This window comes from Eumetopias jubatus, unplaced genomic scaffold (genome assembly GCF_037043125.1).
Source record: "Eumetopias jubatus isolate StellerSeaLion01/CBP00866 unplaced genomic scaffold, mEumJub1_p1.0 scaffold_9, whole genome shotgun sequence".
Classification (NCBI taxonomy): domain Eukaryota; kingdom Metazoa; phylum Chordata; class Mammalia; order Carnivora; family Otariidae; genus Eumetopias; species Eumetopias jubatus.
Window position 1 is genome coordinate 135563877 of NW_028274815.1, and position 11791 is coordinate 135575667.

Genomic DNA, 11791 nt, shown 5'->3' on the forward strand with positions numbered 1-11791 from the left:
GAGATAGTAGCCTGGGGCTCAGCTGCAGAGAGGTTTGCTGGAGGTTCTAAATCACATTCACCGGGCTGGCCTGGGGCTCTTCCTCCTAGGCCACCCTGATGCAGCTTCCCCACCAGAAAGGAAAACAGCAAATTCTCTGGGAGGTCGGACCTCCCACCTGCCCCCTCGTGTGGGGCTCTGCTGTGGGCATTTGCCAACTTCCTGTAAACTGTGCCCTTGTTTTCCTCTGGGGAACCCGCCCCGGGTCCCAGGTGGTTCCAGATCCTTCTGCCCCTTCTACAAATGCCCGAACGTCTCTTCTGTGCCAGGCACTGGGGGTGCAGCAGTAAAAAGATGGGTGTGGCTACTGCCCCGACAGGAGCTCGCCTGATCAGGAACACAAGCAAAGAAATCACCGAGTTCCAAATTTGTGACGGAAACAAACAGGTGAGTGGCTGGAGAAGAATCAGGAGGGTCCAGGTCAGAGGTGGGTCCAGCAGAAGGCTCACTGGACAGAAGTCATATACAGAGGAAACAGTGGGAAGAGCGTTCCAGAGGCGGTCACAGCACGTGCAAAGGCCCTGAGGTTGGATGTGCCCAGCCAGGCTGGAGGGCAGGGAGGCCTGCAAAGCAAGAGCGTAGTCTGGGAGCAGAGGTTGAGGTTGGCACAGTGGACAGGGAACTGGGTGGGGATGAATGCATTAAGCCACTCCCCCCAGCCCCCCACCAAAACAAAAACGGGCAGCTGGCGTGGCTTTAGCACAGCTTCCTGTGGGTTGGGAGCATGGGGCCTGACTAGGAGTGCTCCCTGGCATGCTTGTTCTCCCCCCGCCGCCCCGGCACCGTTCCCCCAGCACCTCTGCATTTGCAGTGATGGAGCCAGAGACCATGGCCAGCATGACTTCCGCTCTTGCTTCCGTCTGGCCTCCCAGAATAGCATTTGACACCTCCCTGAGGTCTCCACCTGCCACTCCTGGCTGTCTCCGCCCACCCTTCCTCCCCGAAGAGGAGGGGAAGCACTCCTGTTCTTTGGCGGGGGGGACGAGTTGTGGGGATGGTTGGCTTAGTGGGAAGGGAGGGGACAGATAGGTCCCACGGAGCGGCGAGCCCCATCAGCCCAGCCTCCTTTGCACCCGAGGCCAGTGGTTTCTCCGGCCTCCAGCTGCAGGGGGTCACCTCCCTGCTATGAACAGTGGTGGCATTTTCATCAGGATAGTTGCACAGCTTCTGTCTAGCAATGTATAGACTAGATGGCACAGAGGCGAGTCTGTCCCAAGCTGTCCCACACCCAGTACCCCCCTGGAAGCATCTGGCGCCTCCAGTTTGGACACACTTGCATTTTGCACGTCGGTCTATCTATTCTCGCCAAGGTCAAGTATGCATCTGCGCCCTGCGAGGCGCCCTTCCCTGAGATACGTCCTGAAGGGCTCCCACCCAGCACCCCCAGGGTTTGCTCTTGCCTCCTTGCCAGCCGTGGGGTGTCCAGGGTGGGGCATCTCTGTCGCCCGGCGCCCTGGGATGCAGGTGGAAGGGGGGGGGATGCATCACCTGGGACAAGCCGCCTGTGCCCGCGTCCGCCGTGGTCCGGTCGGTGAGCACCTGCTGGGACCTCACCTGCGCACTCTTTCTCTGTCCCGGCTCAGCCCTGCCCGGCGGCCACATGGAAGGGCACATTTGGGGCCTAGGGACCACACTTTTAAAATTCATTTTCCCAGTTCAGTGACCCAGCAGGAACCTGGCCCCCTCACCCCCCAAAATGGTTTCCCGCGTCCTTCTAGGGTATCTGAAGGGGGTTCACGTATGCCTCAAACCAAGCTTGGAGTCTTCCCTGTTCTTCTTTTTCCTGCTTTGCTCTCAGCTGCTCATGCCTGCCGCCCCCAGGCTCCTGAGAAAAGCTGCCTGGTGCCGCTGTCCCCAGACACCCGTGCCATGCCCAGGTTTTGGTCCGCAGGTGCCTGCAGAGCTCCAGCCTGTGAGCTGCCCAAGGGCCTCAGGGCAGGGCTGAGGCTCCATGACAACTTCACCAGCCCCAACCCCTCCCTTGAAATAAACACATGCATAAATCCTTTCTCCGTGTATTTAGCAAACAAGTACCAAATACAAGGTCCTAGTGGGTAAGACAGAAACTGTAAATCATCAGGGGAATAACTGTTTAATTTCTGGCTGATAAACACCACAAAGTGCTGAGCGCTCCCAGCTGAGCCTCTGCCTCAGGGCCTTTGCACGTGCTATTCCCTTTGCCTGGACTGCTCATCCCCAGGTATCCACAAGACTCACCTCTTTACCTTGCTCCATTAAAAATTACAGCCCCACGTTCCCTCTCCCTCCCCCGCTCATTTTTCTCCATAGCCCTCGTCACACCTCAAACCTACATTTTCCAGTTATTATTGCTGGAACATTCTTTACTTGTCTGTCAACTGCCTGTACCCCTGGGGGGAGTGTAGGTTCACAGGGCAGGTATTTTTGTCTGTCTTGTTGACTGGTCTGTCTCCAGTGCCTAGAAAATTGCCCAGTACAGAATAGCTGCTCAGTAAATGTTTGTTGAATGAATGAATTACCTAACAGAGGATGTGACCTCAGCTAATCGGGGGCTGGGGAAGAGAGTGTCAGGGGACATTTTCCCACCACTGGGGACAGATGCAGGTTTTGTGGGACTGTCTTTAAGAAAAAGAATATACATAACCGTTACATGTCCGGCGTTAGGGCAAGACACCCAAAGCCAGACTGGCGTCAAGGAAGGGAAAGCATTCCAGGCAGAAGGAACAGCTTGTGGGAAGGCTGGTGGTGACTGAGAGCCAGAGAAAGACGGGGAGAAGGTTGGCGTGGGCACAGCTTTGCTGGGCATCCAAAGGGGCTGCAGAGCCACCGCGCACCGGCCAGGAAATGACACGGTGTGACACAGCCGGCGCCCTGGTTTCTGCAGGATCCCAGGGAGATTGCCCGGACAGATGACCTTTGGGTCCCAGCGGGACAGAGCCCTGTGCCAGCCACCACTTTCCCACTCCTTCCATTGACCAAGCGGAGGGTGGCCCCAGCGGCAGCCTTCCCTGTCAGCCTCCAGGAATGTGCCTCCCTGCCTTGAGGTCCCCGCTCACCCCTAACCCACCTGGAAAGCTCCCTCGAGGCTGCCTGGGGAGGCTCCCTTTCCCTCCCTCCCTCCCTCCCTCCCCAGGCTCCGCTCAGAATAAAAGCTGGGGCCCTGGCTGGGGACATGTGCCCTGGCCCCAAGCCACTGCCAGCCATTTGCATCACAAATGAGACTCAGGCTGTTGGGCTCCAGCCAGCCGGCCTGGTGCTGCCCTCGGTGACTTAAGGACACGAGCCAGGATCCAGCTGCTGCCCCCGCTGCCCCCTCCCCCAGCTGCCTCACCACACCCTCCGGGGAGGCGCGGGCTCTCCAGCCTGCTCGGGATCCTCCGGACCAGACAGCCCTCCTCAGCAGCCGGCCAAGGAGGGCTCCCGAATGTCAGGGGGGGCTCAGGACCTGACATCTTTTAGCTCTCATGCCAGGCCTCTTTACAGAGGAGGGATCCGAGGCTCCAAGAGTGGGACTGATATGCCCAAGGCTGCTCAGCTAATAGCCCACAGAGTAGGGACTGGAACCCATGGCATTCTGCTCTAGAAACTGCACTGTGGATGTGGGCCACCCCTCGAGGCTCCTCTGTGTCTGTCCACTGCGCAGTGAGCACCAGTAGCTGAGTGCTGGGTGAGTCAACGACCATCTTAGCACGGGCCTTTCTCTCCTGCATGGTCGGGGGGGGGGGGGGGCGAGCTGCCTCTCCTTCTAGACTGTGAGCCCGTGAGGTCGGGGCACTGCCCATGCCCACTTACGGTTCTAGCATGCAGCAAACGCTCAATACGTCTTTCTTTCTTTTTTTTTTTTTTAAGATTTTATTTATTTATTTGACAGAGAAAGAGAGAAAGAGAGCACAAGCAGGGGGAGAGGCAGAGAGAGAAGCAGGCTTCCCGCGGAGCAGGGAGCCCGATGTGGGGCTCGATCCCAGGACCCTGGGATCATGACCTGAGCCGAAGGCAGCCGCTTAACCGACTGAGCCACCCAGGCGCCCCTCAATAAGTGTTTCTGAAGTAAACCATCGAGAAAATCAATCCACAAACTTTGTTTTGAGCCCTGGTGTGCTTTCCCCCTGCAGGTTCTTTCCAAGGCAGAGGTGGATCATGTCCACCTCAGGTTCCCCAGGGCTGAGCACGTGGTCTGGCCCTCCGTGGGGGTGCTGGAAGGTTCTCTGAGGTTTGTGAGTGACTTAATTGCCGTAGGCTGGCTGGGGCTCCTGCCTCAGCTCCCCTGTCTCTTCCTGGCTTGTCCCCTGGGGTTCTTCCCGACCCCAGGGCCTTTGCTCATGCTGTCCTCCTGCCTGGATGTGTCCCAGCAGCGGCTGCTTTTCCTCCTGTAGGATTGGCTTCATTGTCACCTCCTCAGAGGGGTCCCCGTGGCTGCCCCATCTAGCTGGAACCCTTGGATATTCTCTATCCCTACCCAGTCTGTCTCCGGAGCCCTGAGCGTGCCCTCTGGTTGCTTTTTATTTGTTTTCTTGGATTGGCCTGTGTCCCCTTCCTAATAAAAGGGGGAGACAGATGCAGACACAGAGAAAAGCAGAACATGTGTGAGGGCGACAGCATGACTCACAAGCAGAGACATGAACAGAAACTGAAAGAAAAGCAGGAACAGAGTCGCAGAGAGAGAGGAAACCAGAGAAAGTGCCATGGTGGGGGACGGGGAGGGGAACAGGGGCTGTCCTTCTGGGGTGATAGAGATGTTCTGGGACTTGATCGTGTGACAGGTGCACAACTGTGTGCATACTCCCAGCCACAGAATTGTGTGTGTGTAAAAGGGTGCATTTTATGGAATGTGAATTATCTCTCATTTTAAAACACAAGAGAACCTCAGATAAATCCAAATTGAAGTGCAATCTACAAAATACAGGACTGACCCTCTTCAAACACAGCAAGGCCATGAAAGAACAGAAAGGAGCGGAAAGCCTCCCCAGGCCAAGAAGACCAAAGGCTTGGGTATCCCTGAACAGAAAGGGGACGTGAGGGGGGAAATTGGTGAACTCCAAATAAAGTCTCTAGTCAATGGTACCGCATCGATGTGAATGTCTGGGTTCTGACGATTGTGCTATTATGTAGGGCATTGCTATTAGGAGAAGCTGGGGGACGGGGATATGCACATTTTCTACAAGTCTAAAATACAAAGCTAAAACAGAGAAGACAGAAATGACAGAGAGCTGCAGGGGACAGGGAGCTGCCTTGTCCTGCTGGCCCAGCAGGGACCACCAGCCCAGGCCTCTGCAAAATTAAAGCCTGGCCTCGGGGGAGGGGTGGGTTGCCCAGCCTGGGGTTGGTTTCCCCATTATCGCCAGAAAGACTGCTGAAAATTCAGGGTGACAGCTCTCATTCATCCAAGGGGTTCAGCTGTGGTTGGGGCAGCCCTGGGGGCTCCCTTCCACCCACCCGTGATTGTGTCTGAATGTATCTGCTGCCGCCCATGCCCTTCATCCCCCAGTCCTGGGTACCTACCAACAGGCTCCTGCAAAGCTCCAGGGGGGGTCCTTCTGCAGGAGAAAAAAAACCACCTGATCTCGCTTTCCTATGAAAGTAGCCAAATGGCAGCCCCATGCTACGGTTGGGGCCGTGTCATGTCGTTCCCGGCACAGGACATACAGATCTGCTTTCTGTCCCCCTTGCTGGCCTCTGGGCTCCTGAAGGGAAAATGCTTGGTTCTGTTTCCCTGGAACACAGCCCTGGGCCAGGCATGTAGTAGGTGCTCAATTAAGGCTTGTGCATTTCTGAGGCACCTGACTCACAGGATGGTAGTAAAAGAATAGATACTTTCTAATCCGGTGGCTTACAAGGTTTTAAAAGTGTTGAAATCTTTCAAAATTGAAAAGGTACGGAATGCTTCAGAAAAGAATGAAATCTCCACCACCGCCACCTCGAATTAAACATAAATTCTGCTATAACTCCCACCCCACCCCCTCACCTGCTCAGAGCCAGCCTCTGGGGAAGAGAAGGTGGGAGCCTCAGCCTCCTGCCCTGGTCTTTACCCAAACATTGATGGTGACTGTCCACTTACAGCATTGTTTTGTGCGTGTCGTTCTAACTTGTATGCGAGCCGCCTTGTGCTGTGTGCGGGGCTCTGATGTTGTGTTTTCCTCCCGACAGCAGGTTGAGGTCGTAGAGAGGAATCCATCCTTGTAAGGAACAGCCCCCACCTGCATCGCCTACCCCCTCCCACCCTGGGGGGGCATCCCCCCCACGTCACGGGTGTGCAGCCTTGGTAGTCACGCGAGGCTCAGAAGGGCCCTGCACCGGGTTTAACACTCTGCTGTCTCCATCTTGAAATTCTTAGTTTCTTTTGAGCAAGGGGCCCCACATTCTCATTTTGACTGGGCCTTGTCAATCTGACAACATGGAGCACTGACTGAGCTCTCGTCCTGCGCCAGACCCTGTTCTAGGCCATCTGGTGGCACGAACGTCACCCTTGAATCCTCCCCAAGGCTCTCTGAAAGGTGCAGTTTCCATCAGCCCATTCTGCAGATGGGGAAACTGAGGTTCAGAGAGCTCCTGACTCTGGTGCCCCTGCCTGAACCACCATGGGACAGCCCCTTTGAAGATCAAATCTGGTCCAGGTCCCTTTCTCTTAAACCAAGGTGCAGAGAGGGTAAGGCTCGCTCACGTGGACAGGCCTGGGGAAGCACAGCCAGCTTCTGGGCCGCCATCAGCCAGGAGCCGGAGGCCCCCGGGCCCGGCGGCTGAATTCATTTCACACATTTCCTCTCCCGTGGGGACTGTCTCAGTGAGCAACCCCCGGGGTGTTAGAGCAGCCTCTTCCTCTGAGACCTGCCTTCTATAATTAGCTGCTAGGCCTCACCGGCTTAGCCAGGCCCCAGCTGAGGAGGGCTGGGCCTGCGGCTGCTTCCGGCCAATAGGTTTCCACGCTCTTCCCCAAGAACCCCAGAAAGCCTGGGGGCAGGGCTGTGTGTGTGGGGGGGGAGTGGTGCTCAGGGCCCGAGGCCCACAGAAGGGGCCCTCTCTGGCTTCCCTGGCAGGCTCTCCCCCTACCTTCGCAGTCATGGGGGCAGACAGGATCCATTTCTAGAAGCCGAGAGAAGCCCACCCACCTCATTTGTTCACTCGCGGAACTCGGGTTTCCCGAGTGTCTTCTGTGTGTCCGGAGCTGTTCTGCCCCATGGAGCTGAGACATAAGTAAACGCATCCATAAACGAAAAACAGAAACAGAGTGACTTAAGGAAAGGCAAAGAGGTTGATAAATTAGGGAGATGGATGGAACAGGGGGGGTGGGTGGGGCTCACTCCAGCAGCACGTTTGGGGGCCCCCAGGGTGTGAAGGGCCTGGAATGGGACAAGAGATTCGCAGATGACCAAAGGCGGAGGGGACGGCAGGTGCCTGGGTTGTGGGCAGGGCAAGTTGGAGAGAGAGGTGGCTGAGGTCCAGCAGGTCCCCCCGCTGTGGGTCACCAAGGCAGGGGCTGGGCTCCCCAAGATCCCAAAGATCGGAAGAAGCCACCAGACAGAGGACACTAGCTTTGTTTTGCCAGAGTCTAGAGCAGGGGTCCTCCAATAGGGGCGGTTCTGCTCCCCAGGGGACACCGGGCGGTCTGAAAATGTTTTCGGTGTCACAACTGGGGTGGGGGTGCTCCTGGCATCGAGAGGGTGGAAGTCAGGGACGCTGCTCACCACCCTGAGGTGCCCAGAATGTCCCCAAGTGTCAGCGGCAGGAGGCTGGCCAAGGAGGTGGTGACTAAGGTGACAGTGGAGGAGGAGGAGAGAGGAGGGGGGTTTGGGGTGTGCTCTCAAGGCAGAGTAGACAGGACAAGGCAACATCTGTGGGCAACAAGCACACTGTGCAGAAGGAACGTCATAGGGAACGGCCCACAAGGAGAGGTGGGGAGAGGCCCCTGGTGGCAGGTGACAAGCCGCAGAGGCCTCCCTGGAGAGCCTGGGGGGAGATCTGTGGGGAGACGGGGGCAGGTGCACAGGCAGATGGAAAAGGATTTTGAATTTGGGTGAAGAGGTGGGATGACGCAGGTGGGGGTCACATCCTGCCTGGCTTCGTGGGCCCAGAAGAGGACTTTCACTGGCAGCCTCTAAATGCAAATGTATTCAGAGCACTGGACGGGGCGGCGGGGCCGGGGGGGGGGGTGCGGTCCAGACACTGGGTTTCAGCTTGAATTGAGACTAACTGGCCAAGTGACTTTGGAAAAATTACCCTTTGGGGGCCCCAGTTCCCTCTCTGTCCATGCTTCCATGCTGTCCCCCAAGGGGGCTTCTGGGCAAGGTCAGTGTGGTGCTTGGTATTGGGACTTAGGATGTGCATGGGATGGGGATGTGACTTCTCATTCTGCTAAGTGTTTAGGAGTGACCCCCGAGAGTTGTAACCTCAAGTCGCAAGTGTGGGTGACCCCCAGGAACCAGGCAGGGGGTCTTTAACCAGCTCAGGCATCATTGCCAAGTGGGCACGTGTCTGCAGGACTGTTCCAGGGCGATCTCCAACAGCGCCCCCCCCATGTGGTGGCATGATGCCGTTACAGCAGTGAAGTTTGGTGGGGAACCAGCTGCACCCCCTCCTGTTGAGGATGATTTTGGCATCCTTGGTTGATTCCAGGCGACGAAGGACCCAAGAAGGAGTTCTGGGTGTCTTGATAATATAGCACCAGAAGCCTAAGTGATCAAGGAATAAAGAGAGTCATCACCTTGTCACGACTTGGTGGAGGGGTTTATTCTGACCCTATAGTTTGGAAGGACAGTTTCTCGGGACCCAGGGATTCCTGGGAGAGCCGGGAGGGGGGTGCAGTAGGGTAGCGGTCAAAGGTACAGGAATGGTGTCTGTTACCCTTCTGTCTCAATGGCTGGCTTGTTGCTCTAAGAATGCAATAAATTCTTCTGGTCCCCCGTTTCTTCCTCCCCCAGCCTCGGTGCCTGCAACCCCAGTCCCAGGAAAGGATTTCCTCAGTCGGGGAGGCTCTGAAGACACTCAGGTGAAGGGAAGGCAGGGGATGGGGTGGGGGGTCGGTAGAGGTTTTCACTGCCACCCCAAGCTACAATCTCTCCTGTCTCTCTTTCCCGCTCAGAAGATGCTTACAAATGTGCACCTGACAAGGTACTGTCACAGATGTCACTTGAGAAACATTCAAAGGAGGCCACCAAACCACTTATCCCTGAGGAAACAATAGACAGCTGTCACATGGAAGAATGCACGGACTTACAGGCAAAGAAAGAAATGCAGACAAAACCCCTCTCCATTTTGATCAAATTAGGAAACAACTATAAAATGATAAAACCCAGTGCTGACAGGGATGTGGAGAAAATGACACATTGGCTTTGCTGTAAACACATTCTGATTTGAAAAGTCAATCTCCGCGCCAGAAATAAGTGCTGTAAAACTGCACAGGCCTTCTGACCCAGCATTTGGTCCTCAGGTACAAAAACATTTACAGTTGCCTTATTTAAAAGTGGGGGGTGGAAAAAACAAAGACCAAAAGCCCCGGATGCCCTGGGCTAACATTTGTGGGGTGCTCACACTATTTGAAATGCTGAACGTGTTATTTCTTCTTTAATCCTTGGAGAGTTGTGTGTTTTATTAGCCCCCATATCACAGATGAAGACCTGGGAGCACACAGAGTCCGGCCCCGTCTCCGTGGTCACTCAGGCGGTCAGCAGCAGAGCTGAGGTTTGAGCCCAGGCTTCCCCGCCTGCAACCTGTGGGGGGGGCGCACTCCACACCGCTGTTCTATAGCACGAAGGCGGAATTGTCCACCAAAGAGAAGGTGACATGCCACTCCTTGGGGGTGCGCTGTCACCAGGATGTGACTGGAAGAAAAAAAGGGCTTCTTTCTGCTTCTGCCTGGTGGTAAATATAAGCCCGCTGCCTGGCAGGCATGCCCCAGCCTGTGGTTCTGGAATGTGGGCAAGCCACCCACCTGGAGACCTGCCGTTGGTGGCTGGTCTTGAGGCAGCCAGTCCCAGCCCACAGACCTGGCCAGCAAACCCACTGTGTGTTTGGTCAAGCCAGCACCTTCACGCCGCCTTCATGGGAGTCGAGCCGTTGAGCTGATGCCTAGAACCTCTCAGGGTTGCCCCTGGGCAGAAACGCCAGCAGCCTCGTGGTTGGAGGTGCTGGATGGATGGTGACGGTCTAGGCATCTCTGGCTTCAAGGAGATCACGACATTTTGGAGATGAACGTGGCACAGGGCAGAGCTTGGAGATCCTCTGCCTCCTGAGCAGGCGATGGGAGGAGACACAGCCTGGTGGCAGGTTCGAGGCTGGTATGAGTGTGGACATGCCTCGAACTCTCAGGGAACCGTGGCTCCTGTTCTTGGGGCCTGGCCTCCCATCTCTAAAGAACGGGGCCAGCGCGGATGGGTAAACGTGGGACCCCGGCTGCTGCGGGGTGGGCAGGGGTCTCAGGGAGGAAGCCCTTCCCTTTCGACGGCTTTTCTGTCCTTCTCAGTTCGGCTTGACTCTCGGCGCGTCTCCATGGCTGGCCGGCCCTTCCGATCCCCCTTCGCGTCAGAGCGTGAGCAGCCTCAGGCTCAGGGCCATGGGCAGGCAGCAGGACTTACTACGTGGTTTCTCTTCCCTGGGCTCATTTTCAGGGCTATCTTCTATTAGTGGCAGGTGATACTTGTTTCCCATTGACATCGGTGTTAGAGAATTTCCTTCTGAAATAAACTAATTTAGGTAAAAAAAAAATGAGGCGAGTCATTCTAAATATAAATATGAAGCAGATGACAGGTCAGAGGGTGGTGGTCAGAGTCCTAGAGCTGGTCTCAAGTCTGGGACCCACAGGCAAGGGCCCTTCTTGGCCCCCTGCAAGATCAGCCCCGATGGTGTGGGTCTCACCCGCCTGGCCCCTCTTGGCCTCTCCCCAGTCCCCAGTGTCTGGGGCCTAGCGTTTGCTCCCCACCTCTGCAGGGTGCTGTCTCCTGCACTGGGCCTGGGTATGAAGCAAAGGGTCCTAGGCTCAAATCCTTGCTCGATAGCAGCTGTGTGACCTAGGATGGCTGTCTCAGCTTCTCTGGGCTTCGCTCTTTGTCTGCACACAGTTAACAGCCCTTTCTTCCAAGGATAGCACGAGCGTTCCAGGCGGTGATGGTTGGCACAGAGCCTGGCATTCAGCAAACCTCCGGCTATTGCTGCCTATCCCACTTAATGAACGGGCCAACCGAGGCCCAGAAGATGCTCGAGGTCACAGAGCCTCTAGATTCAAAGGCAGGCCTCGGTGACTCTGAGTCTCCGCCCGGGGGAGGGGGGGGATGAGCCCGCCCTGCTTGGCCGGTTCCCGGGCCCGCTCCCGCGCCCTGCTTCCCTCCCTTTGTCCTGCTGTCGCCAGCTGTCTGGGAGCAGGTGGTGTTGCACCGGTGCCGGGCGGAGGCCGAGGCGGGTAACACACGGGTTGCTATTTGCTTTCCTCTCCATGGCCCCTTCCCGGGCTGGGCAGACGTGGGCGTGGGGCCAGGTGTGCGGGCGCAGCGGACCCGGATGTCTGCTCCCCGGTCTAAGCTACCAGTGGTGCCCCGAGCCCCTGAGTGGGCCAACTCTAGGGCAAGTGACCGACCATCTTAGTGCCTGGACTGAGGGGTTTCCCGGGAAACAGGACTTGCCGTGCTGGACAGGGCGAGTCCCAGGCACAAGAGGGCACACTGGTCCCCCGTTCTGCAAGAGGCCATGCATGAGGAGCAGTGGGTGGGATGGCAGGCAGAAAGGGGGCAGGATCAGCCACCCCCAGGGACATTGTGCTGCTCCCCTCTGGCCCTGCTGCCTTGCCGGG

General features: G+C 56.8%; 1 long non-coding RNA gene across 2 annotated transcripts; it reads left to right on the forward strand.

Annotated features, from left to right (window-relative positions):
- Positions 1-214: 214 nt before the first annotated feature.
- Positions 215-10650, forward strand: LOC114197944 (uncharacterized). Of its 2 annotated transcripts, XR_003606992.2 has the most exons (4): positions 215-426; positions 8931-8998; positions 9092-9439; positions 9605-10650. It is a non-coding gene; the product is annotated as an uncharacterized LOC114197944 (long non-coding RNA). The 2 variants fall into 2 exon arrangements; XR_003606991.2 differs by having other exon boundaries at positions 9092-10650.
- Positions 10651-11791: the final 1141 nt, after the last annotated feature.